The sequence below is a fragment of the Budorcas taxicolor genome, chromosome 7, assembly GCF_023091745.1.
Source record: "Budorcas taxicolor isolate Tak-1 chromosome 7, Takin1.1, whole genome shotgun sequence".
Taxonomy (NCBI): Eukaryota; Metazoa; Chordata; class Mammalia; order Artiodactyla; family Bovidae; genus Budorcas; species Budorcas taxicolor.
This window is the reverse complement of record NC_068916.1, coordinates 33,737,651-33,755,314: the sequence shown is the minus strand read 5'-3', so window position 1 is coordinate 33,755,314 and position 17,664 is coordinate 33,737,651.

The window sequence follows — 17,664 nt, the reverse complement described above, 5'->3', positions numbered from 1 at the left end:
GGAAAAGTATTTTATTATTTACTCTTAGGAACTTTTTCAAAGAAACCCAAGAATTATCCCTCAGCTAACTCAGCTGTTGCTCAAGAAACTCTTTCATGGAGATTTGAAAGTTGTGTATTTCCAGTTCCTTCATCTTGCATGGGAAGCCTTAATGATACTTTGGGGGTTTATTCTGGCCTTATTTTTCAAAGCTAATGTGTGAAATAGGATGACTAAACAATATTAGCCTCCACCCTGAACAATCTGGTGGGGATTATCCTGATATGTTACTTTCAAAGTAACAAATAGTAGGGTAAGAGGCACTGAGAGGAATTCTGGAATACTAGAAATGTATTGGAGGTAGTCTATTTCAGTCTAGACTGTGGTAGCTTTACTGTCTACATTTGATGGATTCCAAAGACTTAAGATACATTTATTCCAAGCTTATTTAAAAAACAAAATGAAAATAAAAGCTTTCAAGTTTTAGAACCTCCATGAGTGTGGTCTTAATTAGTCCTGGGAGATTTAGATGATGTAAACAATTAGAAAACTCACACTGATGTTCGTAATTGACCTCTGTATTTGCAGCATAGTTGGATCAATATGTTCTGCTTTATAAACTTGGATAAGCTTTCTTTGAGCTGTGCTTCTAGTTTTCTTCAAATTTAATAGCATTGTAGGAGACAGAGAAATTTCTAATCATTTACATTAAAAGATATGGAGGAATTTTGGTAGCTTTAGTGGAGCGAGCAAGATGTGAAAGAGTAACACTGCTTAAATACAAGTGCTGTTACTTAAATTTTACATATTCTTTTAAGTTCTTCAGTTTTGAAAAGGGAAAATGAAACAAAATGATATAAAAGAAGTAGCAAAGTGGTAGTTAACTTGTGATGCCAAATTTCTTAATTTCCTCTTCATTCCTACATCTTCCACAGGCATTATGGATTCCTCTGGGTCTTGTCTTAGTAGAAATCAGTTCAGTTGCTCAGTCGTGTCCGACTCTTTGCAACCCCATGAACTGCAGCACGACAGTCCTCCCTGTCCATCACCAACTCCCGGAGCCTACCCAAACTCTTGTCCATTAAGTCGGTGATGCCATCCAACCATCTCATCCTCTGTCGTCCCCTTCTCCTGCCCTCAATCTTTACTGGCATCAGGGTCTTTTCCAGTGAGTCAGCTCTTCACATCAGGTGGCCAAAGTACTGGAATTTCAGCTTCAATATCAGTCCTTCCAAAGAACACCCAGGACTGGTCTCCTTTAGGATGGACTGGTTGGATCTCCTTGAAGTCCAAGATACACAGATTTTAATAGAAATTATTTTTGAAAATTCTTTTGGTGTTAAAATCTCTTTGGTGAATTAGGGAAGAATAATTTGCTTTTACCTGCAACAGAAAACAGAATTATAATGAAAAATTCAGGACTTTGAGTTATAGAGGTTTTCATTGTCTAATGAAACATTCAGAAAACTAAGATCATGGCATTTGGTCCCATCACTTCATGGGAAATAGATGGGGAAACAGTGGAAACAGTGTCAGACTTTATTTTGGGGGGCTCCAAAATCACTGCAGATGGTGACTGCAGCCATGAAATTAAAAGACGCTTACTCCTTGGAAGAAAAGTTATGACCAACCTAGATAGCATATTCAAAAGCAGAGACATTACTTTGCCAACAAAGGTCCATCTAGTCAAGACTATGGTTTTTCCAGTGGTCTTGTATGGCTGTGAGAGTTGGACTGTGAAGAAAGCTGAGCGCCGAAGAACTGATGCTTTTGAACTGTGGTGTTGGAGAGAATTTTTGAGAGTCCCTTGGACTGCAAGGAGATCCAACCAGTCCATCTTAAAGGAGATCAGTCCTGGGTGTTCTTTGGACGGAATGATGCTGAAGCTGAAACTCCAGTACTTTGGCCACCTCATGCGAAGAGTTGACTCTTTGGAAAAGACTCTGATGTTGGGAGGGATTGGGGGCAGAAGGAGAAGGGGACGACAGAGGATGAGATGGCTGGATGACATCACCGACTTGATGGACATGAGTTTAAATGAACTCCGGGAGTTGGTGATGGACAGGGAGGCCTGGTGTGCTGCAATTCATGGGGTCACAAAGAGTCGGACATGACTGAGCAACTGAACTGATATGGTAATTATTTTTCTGTGCACAGATAAAAACTGAGTTAGAATATTTTCCTTGAAGAATATTACTACTTTTTATACACTTAAAACAGTAATGATATGTGATAAGAAAATGGATGAATGTTATGTAAATGGATGAATGTTTATGTATTAAAGAATGAAAACTTAATAAAGGGGACAAAGGGAAGACCAAGTATTAATTGTGAGGGATAAACATGTATAAATATAATATTTAAAAATATTATCTATAAATGTATTCCAAATATATAGGTATTTTAAAAATAGTTCATGCATAGCATAATTTCTCTGGTTGAAGTAATGGCTGAAATGATGGCTAAATCTTATTTTATTAGCAAAATATCATACTTTCAATCAGAGTTAGTTATACAAAGCAGACCTACCTTTTTTGAAATCCTTTATCATTTTTTAAAATTTGTGTTTTTAATTTATATTATTGTGAAACAGTGACTAGATAATTGTTATATTTCATATTTTACCACTTATCAGCTATAATATGCCCTTAAATTTTTTTTTTAATCTTCAAAAATGAAATTACCATACTTACAGGATTACAGTGAGAATTAAATAAATTCACACATTTGAAAGCACTGACATGCTCAATAAATAGTATAAATAACTATAAAGTATAACATAAATGGAACTTCTCAGTTGTTGCTAGTGGTAAAGAATCTGCCTGCCAGTGCAAGAGACATGGGTTCGATCCCTGGGTTGGGAAGATCCCCTGGAGTAGGAAGTGGTGACTCACTCTGGTATTTTGCCTGGAGAATCCCATAGATAATATAAACAATTATTATTTGCATGAGTCAGCTTCTGCAGTGGCTTCCAGTGACCCCCACCTCCCAATACTCACTTTCTCGTTCACTGAGGTAGTCTCCATCAGTGAACATGAGGATTGGGCTGTGTGAGATTATGTGTATCAGGCCCTGCAGCCTCCATCTTGCTGGTTCTCTCACTCTCTGTTGGATCTCTCACTCTAAGAGAAGCACGCTGTCATGTGAAAAATTCATAGACTGTTCTGTGTTCAACTGAAGGTCTAGGCCAGGAGCCATCCTGGACCTGAGGCCTGCCAGCAACCGCATGAGATAGTTAGGAGCAGATTCTCCAGCCCTGTCAGACTGCAGGTTGACCACAGCGCTGTCCAACAGCTCAACTGCAATCCTCATGAGAGACTGTGAGGTAATCAATAAGTGTTGTTTCAAGCTTCTAAATACTGTTAATGTGTTATGAGGATAAAAGTTAGCACTGAATAGTCACCTCTTGTGTAAAATACACTGTAGTCATTTTTGCTATGTCATTTCATATGTAGTCTTATCACCCCCCAATACACCAATATTTAAATTATTATATCCATTTTATGGGTCAAGAAATAGCAATATCTGAAACATACTCATCAAGGTGCTTAAACAGTATCTCCTTTGATATTCATATCTGAGGAATTATGCTTGGTACTAAGCTTCTGATTGCCAAGGCATCCCGTTCAAAAGATTTCCCTCTTGGATAAGTTTATTACCAAATTGGGAAAGGAGTACGTCAGGGCTGTATGCTGTCACCCTGCTTATTTAACTTATATGCAGAGTACACCATGTGAATGCCTAGCTGGATGAAGCACAGGCTAGAATCAAGATTGCTGGGAGAAATATCAGTAACCTCAGATATGCAGATGACCCCACCCTTATGGCAGAAAATGAAGTGGAACTAAAGAGCCTCTTGACGAAGGTAAAAGAGGAGACTGAAAAAGTTGGCTTAAAACCCAACATTCAAAAAATGAAGATCATGGCATCTGGTCCTATCACTTCATGGCAGATAGATGGAGAAACAATGGAAACAGTGACAGATTTTATTTTCTTGGGCTCCAAAATCACTGCAGAAGGTGACTGTAGCCACAAAATTAAAAGACACTTGCTCCTTGGAAGAAAAGCCATAACCAACCTACACAGCATATTAAAAGATGTGAGAGTTGGACCACAAAGAAAGCTGAGCCCTGAATTGATGCTTTTGAATTGTGGCATTGGAGAAAACTCTTGAGAGTCCTATGGACAGCAAGGAGATCAAACCAGTCCATCCTAAAAGAAATCAGTCCTGAATAATCATTGTAAATATTGATGCTGAACTGAAGCTCTAATACTCTGGGCACGTGATGTGAAGAACTGACTCATTGGAAAAGTCTCTAATGCTGGGGAAGATTGAAGGTGGGAGGAGAAGGGGATGACAGAGGATGAGATGGTTGAATGGCATCACCGACTTGATGGACATGAGTCTGAGCAGGCTCCGTGAGTTGGTGATGGACAGGGAAGCCTGGCATGCTTCAGTCCATGGGGTTGCAAATAATTTTCTATAATCATCTTTTAGATTTGATCCTCATGGGTGATAGTAATCAGTAAAAATTATGGGAAGTCAGACTCTGTAAATCATATGTTTTCGTTAGTAAAATGAATACCCTGGAGACATTCTTCCATATTTTTAATTTATTCATCTTAATTATTTTTTTGTAAGGTCAAAAGTACTTTGTATTTGTTGAGAGACAGAAGGAAAATAATACATGTTGTTGCTGAATAAAGTGGGAGGAGATAAATAAGTTTAGATGTTTTGCTCCAGCTTTCCCTGTAATGGAAAATGTCATGAAGTAGAAAATGAAGGTGGATAACTTTTAGTTTCTCCGTTGTATCTTAGTTTATGTTGTATCTTTCAGAAGAATGACTATTTCATTGCAGTATTTCAAGTAGAAGAAAAACAATTATTTTTCATAGTCTGTAGAACACAGTTGTGCAGCCCACTGATCCTTGACTTTAAAAGTCAACATCTCTAGTCAAAAACAATTTGATTGATCATGTACTTATCATTAATCATGTGTGTTTTATAAATTGATCATTTTTGAGGATTTTGCTCACCAAAATATCTGGATATTAAAATAAAACAACCAAAATAAAACCAAAGCAAAAACAAAGTCCCAAATTTTTAAAATCTTGTGAGCATCTTCTAACTGCTAGAAACTGGGCAAATTGACAATATGGTTAACTTTTCAGTACAAAGTACAGTTTTGAACATTGTATCATATGTGGCAGTCTAATCATGGCAAGGAGAAACTGCACCTGTCTTCAAATGCCCCATATGAACGTTTCCCAGTATTTAATCTAATGTCTAATGACTTCAATGACAAGTATACCTTAAATTATTGATCTTCTTTCTCACCCAGTTCCCCTTCCTCTATCTCCTCCTCTCTGCCTTACTCCCTCTCTGCTTGCTAGATAAATTTCCTCCTTGTGAATTATACTGAAGGGTTACTTATAAAATATATAAATAATATGTGTCAGGTTTAATTTTACAAAAGACACACCCATGTAATCAGCACCAAGTTCAGGATACAAAGCATTACTAGGACTCTGGAAACCCCAAAGATAAGCATTATCCCAAATTCCAATATCATATTTTATTTTTCTAATTTTGAAATATATACAATAGACTCCTATAGGATATACTCTTTTGTCTGTTTTCCCTCTCAGTATTAAAATTGTGTGTTTGTGGGATTTATCTATCCTGTATATGTCTTTTGCTACATGAAAATGCATTTCCATTTGCTTTATATATGCACTTAAGAGTGTAATATCTGCATCACAGAATGTGCAAGTATTCAGCTCTTTTAGACACTGACAAATAGTTTTCCAAATTTATACTCCTGCTGACAAAGTATGAGAATTCTAGTTACTTTATATTGTTGCCAATACAATACCTGGTTTTATCTCTGTTTTAGATGTTCTGATGGGTGTGAAGTTACCTTACTGTGATTTTAATGTATATTTCCTACTTGAGTTTTGTACATATGTGTATATGCTACTTGGATATTTTCTTTTGTAAAGTGCCTATTCACATTTTTTTTAAAGTGTATTTTATACCAGTTTGGTAGTATTTTCCTTATTAATTCGTCAGAATTCTTTGCATATTTTGAGTGAGATTTTTATCAGATACATACACCTGCTGTGCTCAGTGACACACACATAGTCAGTTGTGTCCGACTCTTTGCAGCCCCGTCGACTGTAGCCTGCCAGGCTCCTCTGTCCATGGGGATTCTCCAGGGAAGAATACTGTAGTGAGTTGCCATTCTCTCTTAGGGGATCTTCCCAACCCGGGGATTGAAACCGGTCTCTTGCATTGCAGGCAGATTCTTTACCATCTGAGCCACTAGAAAAGCCCAAGAATACTGGAGTGAGTAGTCTATCTCTTCTCCAGGGGAACTTGAACTCGGGTCCCTTGCATTTCAGGTAGTACATACTCATATACACATACAAACAATGAAAATACTCAACTCTGTGTTGCCTTTTTAGTCTTTTACTATAACATTTTTTGGATAAATCCAAATGAATTGTGACTTAGCATCTTAGCAACGTCTTCTTTTTTTAAATTTATTTTTGTTGGACTATATTGATTTCCAGTTTTGTGTCAGTTTCAAGTGTACAGCAAAGTGAATCAGTTATACATATACATTTATCCATTCTTTTAGATTCTGTTCCGATACAGGCCATTATAGAGTATTGAGTAGAGTTTCTTATGCTACACAGTAGGTTCTTGTTAATTATTTTATATATAGTAGTGTGTATATGTCAATAGCCCAATCTCCCAGTTTATCCCTCCTGCCTGCCCTGTTTCCTCCTTGGTAACCTGAATTTTGCCCCCTGTGAGTGTGACTCTATTTGTTTTGTAAATAGGTTCAAAGCAATATCATATGATATTTGTCTGTCTCTGACTGACTTCACTCAGTATGACAATCTCTGCGTTCATCTATGTCACTGCAAATGGCATTATTTCATTTTTTATGGCTGAGTAATTTTCCTTTGTATGTATATGTATATGTGTGTATCAAATCCGCTTTATCCATTCCTCTGTTGATGGACATATAGGTTGCTTCCACATCCTGGCTATTGCAAATAATGCTACAATGAACATTGGGAGGCATGCATCTTTTCAAATTATTATTTTCTCTGAATATATGCCCAGGATTGGGATTGCTGAGTCATATGGTAGCTTTTTTCTTAGTATTTTTATTGAACCTCCATACTGATCTCAATAGTGCCTATACCAATTTACATTCCCACCAACAGTGTAGAAGGGCTCCCCTTTCTCCACATCCTCTCCAGATTTTTTATTTATTTTTTGATGCTGACCATTCTGACTGGTATAAGGTGATATCTCATTGTTTGGATTTGCATTCCTCTGATAATTAGTGATGTTGAGCATCTTTTCATGTGCTTCATGGCCATATGTCAGTCTTATTTGGAGTTATTGATAACTTTTGATGGACAGAATAATTTAATGGTAGTATCATCTAATTTATTACATTATTTACCTTGAAGTATCATTTGTGTCCTTTTTAAGAAATTAAGAAAATTCTCTTAACCCCGAGATTGCAAAGATACTCTCCTATGTTTTCTTCTAAAAGCCTTTACTGTTTTACCTTTGACTTTTAAATCTACAGTCTGTCTAGGATTTATATGTGTGTGGGATAGAGTAAAAGCAAAGATTCTTTTTTCCTCTCCATAAAGACATCCAGCTGGCCACAACTCACTGCACCGAAATGTCACTTTTGACATGAGTTAGGTGATCAGCTATGTGAGTCTATTTCTAGACGTTTTGGTCAGTTGGTTTATAGTGTGCCAATACCAAATTTAATTAATTAGTGTGGATTTAAAATAGGTCTCAATATCTTATAGTATAAATGTCTCAATTTTGATAGTTTTCAAGAGTTCATTGCATATTCTTGGCCCTTTGGATTTCCATAAACATTTTACAACAAATATATTGAATTTCATGAACAAATCTTTTAAGATTTTAGTTACTGCAACAGCTCTATACATGATTTTTTTTGAGTCTTCCAAGATACCTTTTAGTTGTTTTTCCTTAGGTGTTTCAAGTTTTTGATGCTTTTGTAAATAGTAGCATTTGAAAAATTTAATTTTATATGTGACAAATATGGTAAAATGCAATTAATATTTGTATACTGACCTTAAATTTAATGGCTTTAGTAAATTCTCTAAGTAATTCTCATAATCCGACTCTTAGTTCTTTTGTATTTTCTACTTAAAAAACATACCATTTGCCAACAATAGAAGTTTTATTTTCTTTTTCTTTAAAAAAAAATAATTACTTTTTTATAATCAGAGGCTAATTACTTTACAAGATCATGGTGGTTTTTGCCATACATCAACATGAATCAGCCATGGGTGTACATGTGTCCCACCATCCTGAAACCCCCTCAACCTTCATCCCCACTTCATTCCTCTGAGTTGTCCCTGAGCACCAGCTTTGAGTGCCCTGCTTCATGCATAGAATTTGCAATGGTCATCTATTTTACATATGGTAATATACACTTCTCAATACCTTTTATTTCCTTCAATTGCTTCACTTCATTTTTTCACTTCAATTCAGTTGCTCAGTCGTGTCTGACTATTTGCGACCCCATGAATCACAGCATGCCAGGCCTCCCTGTCCATCACTAAATCCCGGAGTTCACTCAAAGTCATGTCCTTTGGTTCAGTAATGCCATCCATCCATCTCATCCTCTGTCGTCCCCTAATCTTTCTGCCCTCAATCCCTCCCAGCATCAGGGTCCTGCTCAGTTCAGTTCAGTCGCTCAGTCGTGTCCAACTCTTAGCGACCCAATGAATTGCAGCACACCAGGCCTCCTGTCCATCACCAACTTCCGGAGTTCACTAAAACTCACGTCCATTGAGTCGGTGATGTGATCCAGCATCTCATCCTCTGTCGTCCCCTTTTCCTCCTGCCCCCAATCCCTCCCAGCATCAGAGTCTTTTCCAATGAGTTAACTCCTCACATGAGGTGGCCAAAGTATTGGAGTTTCAGCTTCAGCATCATTCCTTCCAAAGGACACCCAGGACTGATATCCTTTAGAATGGACTGGTTGGATCTCCTTGCAGTCCCAGGGACTCTCAAGAGTCTTCTCCAACACCACAGTTCAAAAGCATCAATTCTTCGGCACTCAGCTTTCTTCAAAGTCCAACTCTCACATCCATACGTGACTACTGGAAAAACCATAGTCTTGACTACATGGACCTTTGTTGGCAAAGTAATGTCTCTGCTTTTGAATATGCTATCTAGGTTGGTCATAACTTTTCTTCCAAGGAGTAAGCGTCTTTTAATTTCATGGCTGCAATCACCATCTGCAGTGATTTTGGAGCCCCCCAAAATAAAGTCTGACACTGTTTCCACTGTTTCCCCATCTATTTCCCATGAAGTGATGGGACCAGATGCCAGGATCTTTGTTTTCTGAATGTTGAGCTTTAAGCCAACTTTTTCACTCTCCTCTTGCACTTTCATCAAGAGGCTTTTGAGTTCCTCTTCACTTTCTGCCATAAGGGTGGTGTCATCTGCATATCTGAGGTTATTGATATTTCTCCTGGCAATCTTGATTCCAGCTTGTAATTCTTCCAGCCCAGCATTTCTCATGATGTACTCTGCATATAAGTTAAATAAGCAGGGGGACAATATACAGCCTTGACGTACTCCTTTTCCTATTTGGAAACCAGTCTGTTGTTCCATGTCCAGTTCTAACTGTTGCTTCCTGACCTGCATATAAGTTTCTCAAGAGGTAGGTCAGGTGGTCTGTTATTCCCATGTCTTTCAGAATTTCCCACAGTTTATTGTGATCCATACAATCAAAGGCTTTGGCATAGTCAATAAAGCAGAAATAGATGTTTTTCTGGAACTTTCTTGCTTTTTCAATGATCCAGCAGATGTTGGCAATTTGATCTCTGGTTCCTCTGCCTTTTCTAAATCCAGCTTGAACATCTGGAAGTTCACAGTCCATGTACTGCTGCAGTGTGGTTTGGAGAATTTTGAGCATTACTTTAGTAGCGTGAGATGAGGGTAATTGTGCAGTAGTTTGAGCATTCTTTGGCATTGCCTTTCTTTGGGATTGGAATGAAAACTGACCTTTTCCAGTCCTGTGGCCACTGCTGAGTTTTCCAAATTTGCTGGCATATTGAGTGCAACACTTTCACAGCATCATCTTTCAGAATTTGAAATAGCTCAATTGGAATTCCATCACCTCCACTAACTTTGTTCATAGTGATGGTTTCTAAGGCTCACTTGACTTCACATCCCAGGATGTCTGGCTCTAGGTGAGTGATCACACCATTGTGATTATCTTGGTCATGAAGATCTTTTTTGTATACTTCAATGCTTAGGAACTCCAAAACTGTTAAATATAAGGGATGGTAGCAGGCATCATTGACTCATTCCTGATTGCAGTGCAAAGTTTTTAATTATTCATCTCTAAGATATTTAGAATCTTTCGAAGATGATTTCTATTGTTATTAGAGTGCCTTTCTATTGCTAACTTGTTCAGAATTGTTATCATAAATGGATGTTGAATTATATCAAATGCATTTAATGCATTGATGGTACTGTTTTTCTGACTTACTTTGTATTAATAGGCTAAATTACATTGATATTTTTGACTGTTAAATCACTCTTGCTTTCATGGGAAAATCCTACTCACTTGAAGGATTATTATCTTCCTTACATATTCTTGAATTTATTTTGCTAATGTTCTGTTTAATATTTTTTCATTTAGTCAATATATTTATGAGAACTTAGCCTGCAAATTTTTTTTTCATTGTTATCTATAACTTTGTTATCAAGATTTTTGTTGATCTAATTAAAGGGTTGGTAAATGTGTCCTCTTTGTATTTTATGAAGGGTTAGTTTAAGATTGGTATAATTTATTCCTAAAATGTTTTGAGAAATTCACCAGTACATTTCTAACATAGTTCCTCTGAGGTCAGGTGACTCGTTAGAAAAATGTTGAAGTTTATATACAGTATTGGAGAAGGCAATGGCACCCCACTCCAGTACTCTTGCTTGAAAAATAGCATGGATGGAGGAGCCTGGTGGGCTGCAGTCCATGGTGTTGCTAAGAGTCGGACACAACTGAATGACTTCACTTTCACTTTTCACTTTCATGCATTGAAGAAGGAAATGGCAATCCACTCCAGTGTTCTTGCCTGGAGAATCACAGGGACGGGGGAGCCTGGTGGGCTGCCATCTGTGGGGTCTCACAGAGTTGGACTCGATTGAAGTGACTTAGCAGCAGCAGGAGCATATACAAAATACAGTCAATTTTATGTGCTTTAAAAAATGTGAATTCTGATGTGTTGGATATTTATTTCCTTTCTGATTTTTTTGTATCTTTTTTCTATAAACTATTGAGAGAAATGTTTTTATGCCTATGATTATAGATTTATTTATTTCTCCTTTTACTTTTGCTTTAGCCATTTTAAAACTCTGCTAATGAGTGAATATAGATTTAGAATTATAATATGTTCCTTGCAGATGGAACGCATATATATTGAAATGTCCTTTTTATCTTATATAGTGCTTTTTGCCCTCAAGATTTTCTGTCATATATTATTATAACTATCCCTTCATTCTTTTGGTTAATGTTCTGCAATGTAACTTTTCTCCTTTGTCTTTTACTTTTAAATCTGATTATTTATACTTAAAGTGTCTCTTATAAGCATTATAGTGTTGATTTTTCTTTAAAGTCATGGAAAGCTTAGTCCTTTCAGAGTCCATTTAGTCCTATTATAACTTATGTGTTTAGGTAAATCTTGTATTCTATTTATCTGTTTCAGTTCTCCTTTTATCTCCTTTCTTGTCCTCTTTGGACAGTGTAATTAAAATCTATCATTTAAATTCTTGATTTTAATTTTTCACTTCCACTGTTTCCATTGGCTTAAAAAAAAAATTCTCTCTTAAAAAAAGCCACAGACTGGGAGAAAATATTTGAAAGAGTTTCTGCAAATCAGTAAGGAATAAACCAACAATTCAATTTTAAAATAGGCAAAGGATAAAACAAGTATTTTGGATAAAACAAGTATTTCACCAAATCTATTAATATTAATGCTTTTCTATATTTTTCTTATTTCCTTTACTAATCATTGTTTTAAAATCATATTCAGCTAATTCTGATACTCATTTATCTGCAGCTCAGTTTCTATTATCTTTTTTCTTTCCTCTTGAGTTTTGGTCATACAACTGTGTTTTAACGTTACTCCAGTAATTTGGATTGCATGTCTGAACAAAAAGTTACAAAACTCCATGTAATATTATCTTCCTCTTGCAGAAGTTTATTCTTCCCTCTGCAGGAAATATAGTGTCACAGTTATCATGTTAGCCTGTTGACATGAACAAAATGACTGCTAGATATTTCTCCAACAAAGACAGGTTTATTTGGGATTAGCAGAGAATTGTATTTCAGGGTTTGCAACCCTGGAAAGACGTGTACAGATGTCCCCTTCGCAAGGAAAGGAGAACAGTTTTACAAAGAGGAAAAGGAAGTTGGGTGGCTATTGTAAACATTATGTCCATGGCTTTTCATTGGCTGAATCGATACCAGTAAAGAAGAGTCTTTCTTTTTCCAGTTGGGCTCTGCTATCCTTGCAGGACTTGAGAGCTTCCCCTGCTGGTCTTCTAACTCTTTTGGGAGTTTTTGTTTGTTAATTTTTTCCAAATCAAATAAGCAACAGTGCTGGCTCAAAGCTGAGTTTCAGCCTGCAAAAACTCATTTATTAATACTTCTTCTGGTTTACATTTGGTCTTCCTTGATTTTTACTAAGGGCCAGATGTATTTTGTGGGGCCCTTCACTCTGGATTGTCCTTAATCCTAAATTTTGTTTCAGAAGACTTCAGACAACCTCGCTTTCAGAAGCTTCATATGCTTACATTTCTGCCTTTGTACCCTGTGGGTCTTCTGTAATCAGTATGCTTCTTGAGGAGAAAGGTGCCATGCCACAGAGATCCTCCAAGCCTCTGCCAGTCATCTGGAGTGCTGGAAGACTGCTAGTTTCTCTCTATCCTTGAGCAGCCTTTTCCTGCAATTTTGGTACTGGAAGCTTAGTTTCTTGTCCATGCTAAAAACTGGGAAATATCTTCAGGGTAAAAATCAACTATAAAAGTGAGTTAGCTTCTTTGAGTTTTTAAATTTTTCTTTTCCCCTGTATAGAATCTTAGCTTTGTAGTTTTCATTGCTCCCTCAGCTCTCTACTGTCTTTAAATATGAGTTCTCTATTTCATTTGAACCTTTTTTAGTTTTTCTGTGTGGGCAGTAAATGGCCACCAGCTATTCTATGCAAAGTGGAAATCAACATTTCCAAACAGAAATTTGAGAGCTACACCCATCTTTTTCAGTATTAGAATGGTTAAATGAAGTACGGTTGATCCATATTCTGGAAGATAGTATGTTAGGTTAAAAGATGAGATAAATGTTTGTACTAGCATGTAAAAATTTAAAAAAAAATAGAGAAGTTAACAAAGCAATATGAAAATAATACATTAAGTGTGTAACTAAGTATGATTTGCAAATATAATATTTATATTTATATTATATATAATATAATATTATTATATTATTATATAATATTAAGTGTGTAACTAAGTATGACTTGCAAATATAATATTTATATTTATATTATAAATATTTATATTTATAAATAGTATTATTTAGAAATAATACTATTTCTAAAAGTATTTAAGTACACATAGAAAGCAATTGTAACAAGATTTATAAAAATACACAGTAGGCTAATAGCTGTGCTTTCTTCTTTCCTGAATAGAGGACTTATCAGTAGTGTTTCTATTTTTAAATAAAATACAATGGAGAGATTATTGTGCAAGTAAAAACTTTAGGAGGAGAAGACACCATTCTCTGAAATGATAAAATACAGTCAGTGCATACCTGTTTATGCGACTAAGTTCTTTATAGTTTCAGAGATTATTCCCCATACTTTCCTGAAAGCATTAATTAACATAACAGGAATTTCCAGATATGACAAAAGTTGAAGTTTTCCAAAGCATTTTAGAAGAATGTACACAAAGAAGTAGGATAGAGAAAGTTAGATGGGATCTTAATTTCAAATTCTGCATAGGATCTATGATTTCCTAGATAGACTGTGTTTTAGCAATCAGAAGTGTGTGTGTGTGTGTTTATATACATACATATAAATTTCTAGTGCAAAGTAAAAGACATAAACAGAGATTGAGAAAGAAAAAGAGGGAAGAAATCAAAACACAAAATACCTAGATAAAAAAACATGGTGAAATGTGTAATTTAGAATTATAGCACACTAACCATCTTCCTAAAAATGTTCATGGTATAGTAAACAGACCCAGTACAAAGCTAAATTTATAACTTTCTTTAGTAAAAGCCAGAGAGACTCAACTGACTAAACAGTGCTATTCTTCACTGTGAAAGAACAGGTTTTAGTTATTTAGCATAACTGCTGCAGTAATACAACTCATTGTTTTTACCAATGTGTAAACTAAAAATGAATTATTTTTATAATATCATGTTAAGATTATAATACAAAGGTTAATATGAAACACTGATTTCATATACATGAAACATTGTAAAAGTTGAATTTTCAGACTGATTTCAATGTCATTTTTGAAAAGTCTTCGAAGTTGGCACTAAAATATTAGTAAAATCATCATCATTTCTTTTAGACATTGCCAGGTTTACCATGTAAAAATCTTGGTTTCTAGATAAGAGTTTGGACTAATACTGGTTTTTCTGGTGGTATTGCTCTGGCAGTTACTGAAATCTTTATAATCTCAAATAAATAGAAGTGTATCATCAGCCTTTCTTTCCTTAAGACATTTCCCTTAAGGCAATAAACCTGTTAGTAAAATATGTTTTTAAAGCATTATTTTTAGCTTTACATTTTAATCTGACCCAAGGGGTATGTTGACATGGCCTATTAAATGTCATTTCTCTTCTTCATCTGTGCCAGTTCATTTTTGCTAAAATATTTCTTTAAGCAGAGACTTCCGATGAGATTGTCATTTTGAGGTTGTGGAATTTAAACTTTTCTATAAATCAACATAACAAGTTGTCAGCTTGTCAAAACTTTGTCTTATCTTTCATACGCTTTAGAAACAGTTTGAGATAAAGCTTTTTTTCTGGCTGTGATGGCTTTCTGATTTATTAGAATCAGCATTACACATCTTTTGCTCATAACTGTGTGAATTGGCCCAGGTACACTTTCTTTCTCCCCCCATGAAGCATAAAAAGATCAGTTCTAAGGAATTGTACCTTATTTTTCACACGGACAGCTCTGAGACTGTGGGATTTACTCTTGGTATACAAATGAAAATTTTAGTTTAGGCACCCATGCCCACATGGCAGAAATACAAACACTTTCAGCGTGGTGATGATTACTGCTTCTGCTGCTCAATTTGTGGTAGAATGAATAGAAGCACCATTAGATCAATGGCCTGCAACTATTCTGGTGTTTATTTGAGCACACAGGTGACATTTTTATGTTCCTTTACATAGAATGTAATGGAAATACCTCAAGTTATAATTCATTTAACCTCCATTGAGTGTTCTTTATCCTATGTGCTATAAGGAAATGTTTACTCTTTATAATCGTTATTAGAAAATTGGTCCGAGCAGAAACTGGGGCTCTCTTTCCTGGTGTCAGAGGCCATCCAGGTTCCCCAGAGCCTCCTTTTTAGAGAGGGCAAGGGAGGAGATGATGGTTTTTATTCAGAAGAGCTTGGGAGAAATGGTTTTAATTGGAAGTGAAAGTGAAAGTCACGCAGTCATGTCCGACTCTTTACAACCCCATGGGCTATTCAGTCCATGAAATTCTCCAGGCCAGAATACTGGAGTGGATAGCCATTCCCTTCTGCAGGGGATCTTCCCAACCCAAGGATTGAACCCAGGTCTCCCACATTACAGGCAGATTCTTTATCAGCTGAGCCACCAGGGAAGAAGCCCTTTAATTGGAAAGGCCTGCAATAACTTTAGTTCAGACATACTTGAATTCTACCCACACTTCTGAGGTTAAGAAAGATTAGATCAATTATAGAAAATAAGAGGCTGAATTGTTCCATTTTTTTAATGTCCATCTCAGTAAGCATATCTTCTGTTATCTTGTTAATGCATCAGTGAACCTACAAACCTTTTGATCACAAAGAAACTTAGTTTCCTTATCAGGGATAGTAGGCAGTTTTGCAGGTTTCCTGCATGTGTCTGCACAGAGTTGGACTCAGACACACTGTTCTGATCGCCAAAATCGTGGAGTACCAGCCTTCTTAAGATCATAGGGCTCTTAGGATTATACTGCCTGTCTATGGCCAAAACTTCCATTTGCTGAGTCCCTTGGACATTTACCCTTCTGCTAGTCCATTCAAACACTTGTCATCTATTTGCATACTTTTTGGCTACCTTGAGGGGACTAAATTATATTGTTATTGATATTCTTTCTCTCTGCCTTCCCTTCTTTTTTGCCTCCCTCCTGTCCTTCCTTCCTCCCTCTCCTTTCCTTCTTTCCTCTCTCCTTTCCTTCCTTCCTTCTTTCCTTGCTTTCTTTTTACAACCAGCTAAGTTGTAAAGTTTGCAAGCATTTTTTTACTGCTTCTGTCTTTCCACTGAACAAGTCTATAAAATATGCCCAGAATTTTCAAAGGAGAAAATGCAGATCACATTTTCAATGGGTACAAACTTGGGTAAGAATATTTTAATCAAAACAGAAGCACAAAAATATCAAAATATTCAATTCTCCAAGAATATTCAAGGTTAGTAAAAACAGTGGTTTTATAAAATCAAATTTCTGAAAATTTTCAGATATAAGATGTTGGAAAAGAACTGTGAAAACTGGTAAAATTTCCAATTCCATAGAACTGAATTACATCTTCAACTTACTCATTTTGATGTAACATTATTCTAATTAAGACTTATACATTTCCTATTAGTGCTATTTTATTTACAGATTTCAAGAAGTCTTTGTACTGCCAAAATTAATGTCAGAGTAATCTGAGAAACATGAATATGTGCTACACCAGGTCCAAGAATCATAAGTGTATTTTAAGCAACCCAGAAAATCATTTGGAACAAATGAAGAGTGAGCTTCTGTTTCTGGGTATTTTGTTACAGTTTTTAGACTGAGTGTGGCAATACCCAGTTTCTCTTATCTTCACTTAAAATTGATTCAGAGTAGACTTTTAATGAGAGATAATAGTAAAGATAGTTTTTATTTATTCTTCCAAATTTCTTTTGCCTTTAAAAAAAACAATAATTTAGTAACTTTGGTTTAAATTCTTATGAATGTATAGACATACATTAAAAAATAAAGTTAAGGGAATATATAAAATTTACCCAAAGATTAGAGGCAGTCCTTAATTATGTTATTAGAGTGCATTTAAGGGGATATTATTACCCTTGTATAGTTGAGCATATCCTAGAAACATGTGTAACTGTTGTTGAACACTTGTTTGTTTTGAACACATCTATAAGAAATTCCAATGTTAGCTGTATTCTTAGGTAAACTATAGCAATATCTCTTATTCTTTTATCTATCATAGCACTCATGTAGTGAATTAGCAGAGAAAGTTTTAAAATATACTGATTACCAGGCTGCATTTTCAGACCAATTAAATCAAAATATGATGATTAGTACCGAGACAGTGATCATTTTTCAGAGCTTTCTAAAGCCTTTTGTCAACTTAATATAAATTTCATA